General features: G+C 37.0%; 1 pseudogene; it reads left to right on the forward strand.

Moving 5' to 3' along the window:
* The first annotated feature begins 1,895 nt into the window (after positions 1–1,895).
* LOC114488511 lies at positions 1,896–6,313 on the forward strand (annotated as a pseudogene).
* The last annotated feature ends 7,182 nt before the right edge of the window (positions 6,314–13,495 follow it).

A 13,495-nucleotide genomic window follows, 5' to 3' on the forward strand; every position in this document is an offset into this window, starting at 1 on the left:
GTATTTTCTGCGATGTTAAACATTTTCATTAAGCAAGATATGCATTTGATTTACTCCCTGAACTCCATGGGTAACTCTGAATAAAGGCACCTTTGTAGCCAAGTGCTCCATGAGGTTTTTAAGACTTTGCTTTCTCCTGTGTTTAGGTTCTGCTTTGCTTTACTTGGCTTCATATTTCCAAATGGTGAGAAAGATGGCCACTAGCAATCCAAACCTACATTCTAGTTAAAGAAAACCTCAAGATATTTTTCCTCAGTTAAATTCCAGGCTTTAATCTCATCGTCTCCAGCTGAACCAAAGGTTCCTCCCTAAGGAAATTGAACAGCCCCAGATACATCCTAACATGTGCTGAATCCCACAGTATAGCAGCCAGATGGCCTCAGTCCTCTGAAATGACACCATGAGACTGGCCATCTGGCTGTTACATTGTGGGACTTTTGCCTAGGAGAAGTTCATTTAGCTGGTACAGTTTGATATCCCGTGTTCTGTGAAATCTTTTTATAGAAACTTTCAATTTATCTCCTATTTTTTAACCTCGCTTCTTACCTTTGGCTTCTTAAGCACTTGACATTTCTGAGTGGGAAAGCCTCCTGGGATTCTGCAGTGAAAGAGGTTTTCTCTTATCTGTGTGTCCTTCCACAAGTACCAGGCCATGTTTCTTTTGGCTCCTTCCTCCTCTTTACACCTACATGCACTCATGTTCTAGAGGATTCTTAAAATTTATTCACTACTGATGCTCCTCCCCTAACCACATTGTCTTGATTGATATTTATAACTGTTTAAATCCTGTAGCTTTATTTACTGAGATCTTGGGAGAGTAAGGAGATAATGTTGGTCAGTGTTTGAATCAAAGGTGTCCTAAACACAAAATGTTTGGTGTTTCAAAGCTTTGTCTTTGGACATCCACTGTCTACCTGAAAATGTGAAAGTTGAAAATGTTATCCTCATAATACACTTTAAGTGTATTCATTTAGGGCTTCAGAGGAGAAAATTGCAAATGAAAGTTATTATTTATTCATTTTACATAAAATATATAAGAATCTATGGTTTACATTGAACATTGATATCATTTGATATCCTGTGTGAACATTCACTAAATTCACAACATTCTGGAGCCTGAGAGGTTTTGCTGCTGGCTTTCTCATTACAATGTTCTCATCATGAAAGAAGCAATGCACTCACACTGAGATGTCTTCTATTGGGGGAAGTTTTTACTGTGCTCTTTAAGTTATATGGTTTGAACATCTTATTCAACACCTTTTAGCTTCAGTTTCCTGGAGTGGTTGAATTTTAAAAAGTCATTTTTAAAGTCCTTTTATCACTAGAATTTCATATTTCTCTAATTCTGAATAAGGTAGCACTCTGCAGTCCAGACAAATGTCAAGAATTGTGCCAATGTCTGGCACACAGTGTGTGTGCAATACATTTTTCTGAATGAAAACTACTGGAATTTGAATTTACATTCACTCATTGAATCAATCAATGACCAAGTATTTACAGATGGCTTCCAGATACAACTCTAGGTTGGGGATGAAGCAGTCACTAGACAGAGCATGAGGCTCTGTCCTCATGAAACATGCACTCTAGTGGTAAAAGACAGATAATAAAAAAATAAGAAAATCTGTAATCAAAATGATGGTGACAGGCTCTATAAGGTAAGCATATCATGGCAGATGGTTGCACTATTTGAGATGGAATGCCTAGTAAAGGCATCTCATGTCAGGTGATAACTCATAAGAGCCTGCTGAAAGCAGAACTGAGAGAGAATTTTCCAGGTAGAGGGAACAGTTAGTGCAAAGATGTTGAAGTAGAAACATTTAGAGTGTTGAGAAAATGAATGGAACCTTCTGGAGACTATGGTGAAGGAGAGGTTGGAAAGGTAGGTAGGAGACGAAATGTATGAATTTTTAGATTTTACTCTAGGTTTTAACGTGACTCAGAAGAATTTTAAGGTACACAATGGTATGAACTTAATGGTAATGGTAATTATTCTAAAATAAATTATAACCTCCTCTCTGCTGTGGAATGAACTCAACTACTCTATTTACATTATAGCCCACCCTCATATGGCATTTCCTACTGCCTTTATTTGCTTAATTTTTCTCCTTAGCACTAATCACCATATATATGTAAAAATATATATGTTTTTGAAGGTAGGATTCTTTTTTTGATAACATTTTAAAAATTTTAATTATATATTTATATTTTGTTTATTATCTGCCATTCCCACTAGAATGAAGTTTTCTAATGACTGGATTTTTGTCATTTCCTGTATCATCAGCTGATAGAAAAGTCCCTAGCACATAGTATAATTTTAATACATATTATTTCAGTGTTAGTGTACAAAAATGCTATCAATTTCTGAATATAGACTTTGTATCCTGCTATTTGGCCAAATTCGCTTATTAGGTCATATAATAGGGTTAGACTATAGGGTTTTCTATGTACACTGTCCAGTCGTCTGCAAATAATGATGATTTGACTTCCTCCTTTCCAATTTGGATCCCTTTTATTTCTTTTCCTTGTCTGATCACTGTGGCTAGAACTTCCAGAACCATACTGAATAGAAGTGGTGAAAGCAGATACACTTGTCTTGTTCCTGATCTTTGTGGGAAAGCTTTTAGTTTTTGCCTGTTGATTATAATGTTGGCTGTAGGTTTCTTGTATATGCCTTTTATTATGTTGAGGTATGCTCCCTCTACTCCCACTTTGTTGAGTGCTTTTATCAAAAATGGGTGCTGGATTTTATCAAATGCTTTTTCAGCACCTGTTGATATGATCATGTAATTTTTGTCCTTCATTTTGTTTATGTGATGCATTATGTTTATTGATTTGCAGATATTATACCATCTTTCCATCCCTGGGATAAATCTCACTTGAATCATGGTTGTGTTATCCTTTTAATGTATTTCTGAATCCAGGCTACCAGTATCTTGTTGAGGATTTTAGCATCTATGATCATTGGAGATATTGACCTGTAGTTTTCTTTCTTTGTTGTGTCTTTACTTTGTTTTGGAATTAGGATGATACTGGTCTTGTAAAAAGTGTTTGGGAGTCTTCCCTGTTCTTGAATGTTTTTGAAATAGTTTGAGAAGAATAGGAGTTAGTTCTTCCTTAAAAGTTTAGTAAAATTCACCTGTGAAATGATATGGTCCAGGGCTTTTATGTGCCAGAAGTATTTTGATTACCAATTCAATTTCAATAGTTGTTATCAGTTTATTCAGGCTTTCTGGGTTTTATTTTTGATTCAGCTTTGGAAGATAGTATGTTTCTAGAAATTTGTCCATTTTGCTCAGGTTGTCCAATTTCTTGGCATATAGTTGTTCATAGTAATTTCTTACAATATTTTGTATTTCTGTGATATCAGTTGTAACTTCACCTCTTTCATTTCTAATTTTATTTATATGGGTCCTCTCTATTTTTTCTTGATGAGTCTGGTTAAAGTTTTGCCAATTTTGTGTATCTTTTCAAAGAGCCAACTCCTGAATTATTATTCCTTTGAATTGTTCTTTTAGTCTCCATGTCATTTATTTCTGCCCTGATCTTGGTTATTTCCTTCCTTCTACTCAATCGGGGCTTTTTTTTGTTGTTGTTGTAGGGTTAGGTTGTTTATTTGAGATTTTTCTGTCTTTTATAGATAGGCCTGTATTGCTATGAACTTCCCTTTAAGTACTGTCTTTGATGTGTCCTAAAGCTCTAGGTTTGTTGTGTATTCATTTTCATGTTTCCATATACTTTTTGATTTCTTCCTTGATCTCATTGTTGACCTATTAATTATTTAATAACATGTTATTCGGTCTCCATGTATTTGAATGTTGTTGAGTTTTTTTTCTTGAGGTTGGTTTCTAGTTTCAATGCATTTTGATCCATACACATACTTGATATGGTTTCAATTTTCTTGAATTTGTTGAGGCTTGTTTTGTGTCCTATCATGTGGTCAGGTGGTCTATCATTGAAAATGTCCCATGTGCATTTGAAAAGAATGTACATTTTGCTTCTTTGAGGTGAAAGTTGCTGTATATATATCAATTAAGTTCATTTGATCTAGAGCATTGTTCAGTGCCACAGTACCCTTGTTAATTCTTTGTTTGGAAGATCTATCCACTGTTGACAGTGGGGTGTTAAAATCCCCTAGGATGACTGTGTTGTTGTCAATATCTTACTTTGAATTAATCAATGGATATTTTGGTGGGGAGGGATTGGTCTTAAGTAGAGCAGTAGGATCAGATAGGAAAGCCACGTGGGCACACTTGCAGCTCTCCTGCACTTCAGCAGTCACCTGGATTGCAAGCATCCCAGGAATCAGCTGGAGAAGCCCATTTGTGTAAGTAGGATCCAGGAAATAAAACCAATCTGAGGTTTCAATACCTAGGTCGCTGAGAGGTCCCTTCCTGGTGACTTTAGGGCAGGTTGTGTAACCAGCCACACAGGGCCACCAAGGGACCAGGGGAGCAGAATGACCACCCAGAGTGGCATAGAGCAGCCACTGCTAGGGAACTCTTTAAATGATGAACAAATAAAATTTGCAAATAAATGATCCTTAACCAAGAACATATTTACCAGCTGATATCCTCTTCAATATCTGAGGACCTCTAGGACATGCTGGGTACCCTTGCTCCAAGGCTGCCTACCCTGAGATCCAGGCTGGCTATTCCAACCCTGTTTTTCAGGTGCTCATCCAGTGGGACTTTTGGTTCAACACCAGCCATTGTGTAATCAGTCAGATAAAGGTGCTGGGATATCATGGATCCTAGCACCAGCACTCCAGTGGATTGTCCACCAAGGTTGGAATATTTAAATCAGATAGATCAGATACAGATTCATCAGCAAATTGAGCTTCTGGAAGTCTTAACAACTTTTGAAAATAGTAAAAAATATGAAATTAACAACATCCTTGTATGGAGGATATACTTTGAAACAGTGGAGGATAGTAATGTTTTGTACCTGAAATTACTGTGGGGCTTCTAAGCCTTTTGCTGTGAAGGTTCTTGATAATATGGGCAAAGAAGTCATAACTCCGGAGAGACCACTAAGGTGTGCCAGTGGTTATTGTCCCTGCAGCTCTCCATGAGCGGTCTCTATCTCTCCAGAAGATAGAAATCCATGCTCCTCCTGGTGTACCAGGAGGTTATATAACTCAGAAGTGGTATCCATGCCTGCCAAAATTTACAGTTCAAATATAGAGGAGAGAGGATGCACTAAAAATTATTGGCCTATATCTTATGTCCAGCTGTTGTGAAGATATTGATTTTGAGATTAAATATCTTGAAGAAAATGTGGTTGGCAAGATTTCCCAGCAGTGGCTGGTTTTGTAATTTATAGATGCCAATAGCTTTGAGATCCAGTTCCCTTTAGATCCTGATGTGAAAGTGAAAGCTGTGATGTGTGTTGTGTGTCTCCCCGTTGACTTCATGGTTTTTGAAATGAGTGGAGGCAAAGACCAGAGATCAGCAGGACTGTGGTAATAGATTAATAAAAGTCTCCTCAAAAATATAAAAGAACCCATGTGGGGATAAATGGTGTTTTAGACAAAAGTGGTGAAAATGGAGATGGAGAGAAGAGAATTTCAAGCTTATTTTGAAGGTATAATTGATGGTATTTGCTGCTGGGTTGAATTTGAGAAAAGTGGGAAATGTGAGGATTCAAGAATGGATTCCTAAGTTTTTATCTAGCAACTGCATAAGATAACATTATTTTCTGAAGTGGGAAGGGGAAGGGGAGAAGCATGCTTTGGGGAAGAAGTTAGTGGGAATTAAGATGGTCATTCAATAGCCAAGTGGAAATGTCAGCTACAAAATGGGCTCTATCTTGTACTCAAAGGAGAGGTCTTTGGGAGATATAAGTTTTCTAGTTATCAGCATCAAGATAGCATATAAAGCTAAAGATGTTGTAATTGCACAGGAGAAATGTCCAGACAGAAATTTAGAGGGCTCAGGACTAAGAAATGAGTCATTGATATTTAGGCAAGGGCATCGAAGGAGATGGAGAAGGATGCTTGGATATCGTGAGATTGCATAGGGCTATGTCATGGAAGGGCAGCAATAGGGGTGAGTCAAGAAAGACATGAACAGCTTTGTTCACTGCATCTGAGAGGCAATAAGATGAGGGCACAGAAGTGTCCACTGGTTCTTGAAAAGAGCAAGTGAATTTTGGTGCTAGGAATAAAAGCCAGATTAGAGATGGTTGAAAGTGAGTCATAATTAAGGAAGAAAACAACTTTCATGGTGGAGAGGAGCCAGAAATATAGTAATAGGTAAAGGGGATATATTAATCCAGGAAAGAAGGGGATAGCCATGGATGTATAGTCTTCAGCTGATAGTGGATGACGGCAAAGCACTGTGTGGGCATAAAATAATTGTTTGGAAGAGATAATGTTTTTATGTGTCCCAGTGATGAAGGCTATTTAACTGCATTGTGTTCCAAGATATCTGTAAGTGTACTGATTCCAGTGTCAGAAGGGTGACTTGTTCCCACATGCCAAATAAACTGAGGCAATCATCTGAATCTCAGACACTGTGGTTTACTGTCATAATGGATCCTCGCCTAGAATCTTGGCTCTTCCTTGTACTTGCCCCATGACTCTCCAAGCCTGTATTCGTCACCTACTGAATGAAGACAATAACACTCACTACCTGGGCATGGAATGCAATAATGTCTGTATGGATTGACCTATATTATTCGTGTCTGTACCAAAAGAATGGACATTTGCTGACATGCTTCTCACATAACCCAATTGGTAATGGTGCAGCTATTATCTTGTGCCCTAAAACAGTGCTAGATAATAAATACCTTGAAGGAAGAAACATCTTAACCATCTTTATAACCTCTGTATCCATCAGTGTACTTAGCTCAGAGCTAAGTATATATTTGTTGAATTAAATTTAAAAAGAAAAGAAAAAGAAAAAATAAAGATAAAGAAACTTCCAACAAATTGTACAACAAGATGCCATTAAGTATGACTACATTTATTCTGGTTTTGTAGTTTTGTCCTCGATACAATGAGATGTGGAATGGTTTCCCCACAGAGTCCATTCGACACTTGAATTAAAAGAGCTGCTTAGGAACACCCAGATACCTTTCAGATCTGCCTGGAGTTATACCACTGTGTTTTTGTTTCTAGCATCCTTAACTGTTTCAATACCATTTAGACAGAATCATTTGTTGTACTTATGGCTGTAATCATGTTTGGATATCAGCATTTCATTTCAGTTTCAAAAGTTTGTTTAAAAAGTCTTTCAGATTTGATGCCTGCATTTTTCAGTGGTTTATCACATATACTAAATGAGTCCACTGTGTTCATGAGGATTCCTCAATGCCTGGGCACTCAAACTCTCATGAAGCTCTAGGAAACATGACCCTAAAATGTATTTTTTATTGCCTCAACTTGTGGGGATTAGGTATGAAAAATGTCTTAAGATTTTGATCCAGGTGTATGTTCCCGTGTGCTTATCCATCTTGTTTTGTCACTAACTCTCCTTTCTTGTACCTGCTGTGTTCTTGGTATGGTTCCTCCTGTTTAAAGTTTTGGGGTAGTTTAAAAATACAAAGTGGAAGTTTCAGCAGGTATGCTTTCCTCAGCCTGGAGAGACAGGTTTGTGCTTTCATCGTGTCCTGAACAGGGAGATAAATGTACCTGTATCAACTGGTTAGACTTTCTTTTTTTTTTTTAAAGATTTTATTTATTTATTTATTTTATAGAGAGAGGAATGGAGGGAGAAAGAAGAGAGAAACACTGAATGACATGTGAGAGAAACATTGATGGGTTGCCTCTTGCGTGCCCCCAACTGGAAACCTGGCCTGTAACCCAGGCATGTGCCCTGACAGGGAAGCAAACCAGCAAACTTTCCGTTCACCTGTGCTCAATTCCCTGAGCCACACCAGTCCAGGCTCAACAGGTTAGACTTTAGATATGATCGGCTTAGATTTAAGAAAAAGTATCTTTTCATTTGAACACAAACAATTGAAACTAATGAGATGAAATATTTAAGTTCAGAACTTATCTCCTGCCTAGTGAAATGTTTCTGCAGCTAATAAAAATCAGTTTTAAAATGCAATATTCTGCAAGACCCAGAAAAGGACATTTATTGTCTTTTAAAGAATATTGACATATCTATAAAAATTATTATGGACTTCAGTGAGGTTAAATTATGTATTAAAATATGAATCCTGGATCTTATCAAATCCTGGTGTCACATCACTGGGGTTCATAGGGTTAGGACTGGTTTTCAGAGAATATTATATACATGGAATAGGGAATGACTCTCTCTTTGTCTAGCACAGGCTATATAGTAATTGGCAATATATGTGTTTTAATTTCACTCCTGAGGGTAGATGAACCCTAAGTAAAAATCTAAATTACCTGCCCAATATCTAAAAACCAACACAACCAACGAGTCCCTCAAATTCCAGAAACATTGAATGTGGCATTAATTTCAAATAGTGAAAAAATGAAGCAATGTTAACAGTTAAAATAGGGAAAGAGGTGAAACGTAATGTAGTCACTAAGAGAATGTGCAATGAGAGATCTGTAATAAACTAGGGGAGAAGCTTGTGTTGCAGTGATAGATTTGAAAAACAGTCGCAAGCTTAATATATAGAAGATCTCAACTAACTGCAACACATGCAAAAAACAGATCAGAAGGAAGTTCACTAACATTTGTCAGTGATTATGCCTGGTAATTTAACATTTTTTTCTTTATACCTTTATAACTTTATATGCTTGATTTTTATACATTAGGTGTAAAATAAGGCTATGTACAATACAAACAGTTCAGTTTCGTGGAGATGACCTATCCTCTAACCCTGGGCACTTGTGATAACCCCTTGATGTGGTGTCATGCAGTCTGAGAGCTGTTTCTTGTGCTCTTTAAATCCTTCGCTACATTCACTTTAAAAGCAGCATGACCTGCAAGACCAGGTTTGCAGCTTTCTTAGAGGAATGATTTTTTTTTAATCAGGTGAATTTCATAAAATGCTATTTTCCCTTTGTATCTAGAAATATATTTGTGCTAAAAGTTTAACCACAAGCCAAGTATAAAGTAATTTGGTTTGGCGGTCACTAAGCTATTGATAAATGCTTGACATCATTAAGTTAAATTTGCTTTTTAGTTTCATTCTGAAAATGGTCTAACTTTTCTTGGAAAAGTGAGCTTTATTTTTAGCTGAGATTGAGGCTATGTGCTATGTGGCAAAATTATTGTATAGCCCAACACTTCCAAAAAGGATTTGATACAGGATTACTGGATATATTTCATTTCTTTTTTTTTTAACTGTCATAATCAGTAAATGAAGTCAACTAACTTATAGATACAAGGTTGATATATAAGAACCTATCATGCTTCTTTTTAAAAAAGATTTTATTAATTTATATTAAGAGAAGGGAAGGGAGGGAGAAAGAGAGGGAGAGATGCCCCCTACTGGGGACCTGGCCCACAACACAGGCACATGCCCTGATTGGGAATTGAACTAGCGACCCTTTGCTTTGAAGGTCAGTGCTCAATCCACTGAGCCACATCAGCCAGGTGGATTACTGGATATATTTCTGAGCTGCCTCCTGGAAAGCCCTAATTTATTTACTCACCTAATGAATCTTTATTGCATAATAATCACTATTTCATTCCTCATACTTTGGGACATTTATTCACTTATGTATTCAACAAACCTATAATGAGCACCTGTTATGTGACAGATGCTATGTCAGGCCTTAGAACTAATATTCCAATGTATCTGGATATGTTAAGATTTTAATGCATTAGGTGAGAAATGTAAGTGAAATATATATTTTGATCATTATATGCAAATATACTTTGCTATATGAAGGCAGGGATTTTTGTCTGTTTTTTTTTTCTTAGCTTCTAGAACAGTTCCTTCTAAACAGCAAATGTTCGGAAGGTATATGTTCAGTAGGTGAATAACTGCATAGACCGACATGGAGCATATGGATGACAAGAAGAAGACATTTCGTCAGAAGGCCTGGAAATGGGAGATGGGCGAGATGAATCTGACGGACAGTCACCACTGACTTGTGTCTAATTCCCCAGAATGGAGAGTAGGAAAATGGAGAGTAGGCCCACTCTGCTGTGATGCCATAGCTTATGGTTCTCTCACTGCTTCCTGTCAATGCACTGTTCCCTCATATCTCGCAGTCTTTGAATGTTGCAGAGGGCCCTCTCTCCTAGTGTGGAGAGTTCAAGCCATGACTTTAATTTTTTTTCTTTTATTGATTTCAGAGAGAGGGGAAGGGAGGGAGAAAGAGAGGGAGAGAAGCATCGATCAGTTGCCTTTTTCACGTGCCCTGACCAAGACCTAAGCTGAAACTTAGGGATGTGCCCTGACTGGGAATCAAACCTGCAACATTTCAGTCTGCAGGACAATGCCCAGCCAACTGAGCCACACCAGCCAGGGCAATGCTGCAGCTTTATACATGAACTTTGTACAAAGGGATGTTGTGTATTACTCTTGATCTCTCTAAAAACAGTGTAAAAACTAGTCTTTCCAATTCTGCTTGCTCTTCATTTTCCGTGGGAATTAGATACAGCTGATTTTTTAAAAAAGTTATAAATTTCTAAATAGATTGGAAGACAAAGAAGCCTTTTGATCAATTCAACACAATGGGATCCAGAAGTCCCACTGTCTGTTATTTATTTGCCCAAGAGAAATGGAATCATGTGTGTACAGAAAAAGCTGTAAAAGAATATTTACAGCAGTTGTATTCATAATAACCAAATGTGGAACAATCCAAATGTCTCGCAAGAGGAGAATGGATAAGCAAATTGAGGCATATTATACCTCATATACATTAGAATATTATATAGCAATAAAAATGAATGAGCTACTAATCCAAGCAACATGTTTTTCAACATAATATATGTTAAGCAAAAAAGAAGTCAAACACATAAACACTTGGCATAAAGTTTTTCCATTTATTTAAAGTTTAGTAATAGGTAGAACCATTATATGATGACAGAAATAAAAAAAGTTATTACCTGAGGGTGGAAGAGGAGGAAAGGGGGCACATGGGAATTTTCAGAGTTGATAGAATTGTCCCATGTCTTATATATACAAAGGTATATACAATTGTCAAAACTTACCAAAACAGACACTTAAGGTTGTGTTTTTAGTTTATGTAAATTATATATTAATTTTGAAAAATGCAAACTACTCTGATAATTAAAATATAAGACAATTCAACACAATTAATAAGTATTTAATAAGCACCTCTATCTTAGCCTCTGTTCAAGGGGCAGGGAATATAAACATGAATGAGAAAGAGTACCTGCGCTGATGACTTCACAGACTAGGAAGGAGAACAGATGTGGAGAAATAGACATTGACAAATATTATATTCACACAAAACTTTTTAGAAGAATGTTTCCAGGATGTATCTAGGCATTTTAGAATTATATAATAATCATCTTAGGTAAAGGCTGTTGTAAGAAAAGTATCTACCTCCATATCCTGTTTTCGTATCTTTGTGGAGACCGCTTACACAATGTACTAAGCTTGGTTTCTGTGACCAATAGCCTGTGGCAGAAGTGAGGGTAAGTGTTTCCAAGATGAATCACCTTGGGATAAGCCAGCTGACATGCTGTGATACTGTGGTAATACTCAGGCAGCCATAGAAAAGCCTATGTGAAGAGAAATAATGACCTGTGACCCAAAGCTGGCAAATAAGTGAGGCTTTCCTGCAACAACGTGAGCTAGCTTGAAAGCACATCTTCCCTCTAATCAAGCCTGCAGATGGAAGTGCAGCCCTGACTGACTTCTTCACTGCATGTCCTTGGAGACCTTCAGCCAGTCCCCCCAGCTAGGCTACTCTGAAATTTCTAACCTCCAGAAATTGTGAAATAATACTTATTGTTGTAAGCTGCTAAATTTTGTGGTAATTTGTTATGCAGCAATAAATCACCAATGTGTATAATCTTTCCAAAATGTAGAGGACAAGAGTTCATGGGTTAGTGAATAATTTCTGATTATAAATTGATCATCTCAGTTTTTCAGTTTCATTGAAATATATTAATTAATGAGCATTTGAGAACCAAAAGATTTCTGACAACTTTGTAGTTTAATTACCAGTTTATATACAGAAAAATAGTTTACTTACTGAAAAAATATCTAGCCTTAATGAAAATTTATGGTATACATCAGTCTAGTTACCAAATTAAAACAGGCAAAATCATAATTTAATAAAAAACTTAATTGCTTCTCAAGTATAAAAGGTCAATTTTATATTATTGAATTTATTAATGAAAAAGTAAATGAAAATTAAAATGAATTCAAACTAATATTCACAACTAATCTTTACTTTGAACTTCAAAATATACAATATAGTTCCAAATCATTATGGTTTAGAGACCACAACTTAATTAAAAAATATTGCAGAGGTGATTTAGGCTGATTTTTAAATTAAGGCAATAGACTGAAATTTTCGAGTAGTTGAGATTATTGCTCTGCTAGTTTTGGATGGCCAGTCTTTATTCCTTCTTGAATCTTTAGATTTTAAAATTATATGACTCCTAACACTTAGCAGGAACTGACTGTTACATTAGGAAAACAGATCTAGGTGGCTATCACTGGAAGAGTCTGATGTACCTCAAAGCATAAGGAAACCCCCTTTTCCCTTCAGCTCAGTAGAAACTAAATAGGGTGTAGATCTTTGCCTACAAGTTTTTACCAGGGCTTTCTCAGAGTTAGCATGGTGGCTAAAGGAAAGGTTCTAAAGACTTGATGGGACAATAGGATCATTTCTTATTTCTGGGAGGCTAGAAGGGGTTTTGCAAAGCTATTAAGATAATGTGAAGTTTGGTGTCATTCCTCATTCGGTTCCAGACCAATAAAGATATACTGGGCTGCATCCGAGTCACATGGAGGGCTATTGAAAACCAAATTGCTGAATCCCATCCCTAGAGATTCAGATTTAGAAATTCCAGCATATGGTATATGATGCTGTTGCTGCCAATACAGGAATCACATTTTGAGAACCACCAATATATCTGGATTGTATTATTCATCTGTCTTTGGGGGAGCTGTGCTTGTGTCTTTGAGGTAGAGGGGAGGGAGCTAAACTACGTTTCTAAGACATTCTGGTATTCAATAGTACCTTGAAAGTGAGCTTGGCCAATGGAATGTGGGTACTGTCTTAAATGCCATCTCCAGGGCCCACCCCTAAAACTTCTCATGGGATCTTCTATAGTCTTGTCACTTTTTAGACAACTGAATGCAAAGAATTAAATGGAGGCTTTTGAGAAAATCTTTCATTGTCTCTTCTGATGATTATCCTCCTTTGAAGAAGACTGTGGAACCTGAACTACACACTGAACTGTGTGTCATGTAACTACCAAATCCATGAATTTGGCTTGGGCAACAGGACTGGCTCATCACGTAGCAGTGGGTGTATGAGATCAGAAGTGGGTGTATGTTGGCATGAGCAGGAGGGCCCTGCTCTTGCCTGTTCCTCACCCCACATCTATAGCCTCACAGAGGATTCCCTACACCT

The sequence above is a fragment of the Phyllostomus discolor genome, chromosome 2, assembly GCF_004126475.2.
Source record: "Phyllostomus discolor isolate MPI-MPIP mPhyDis1 chromosome 2, mPhyDis1.pri.v3, whole genome shotgun sequence".
Taxonomy (NCBI): domain Eukaryota; kingdom Metazoa; phylum Chordata; class Mammalia; order Chiroptera; family Phyllostomidae; genus Phyllostomus; species Phyllostomus discolor.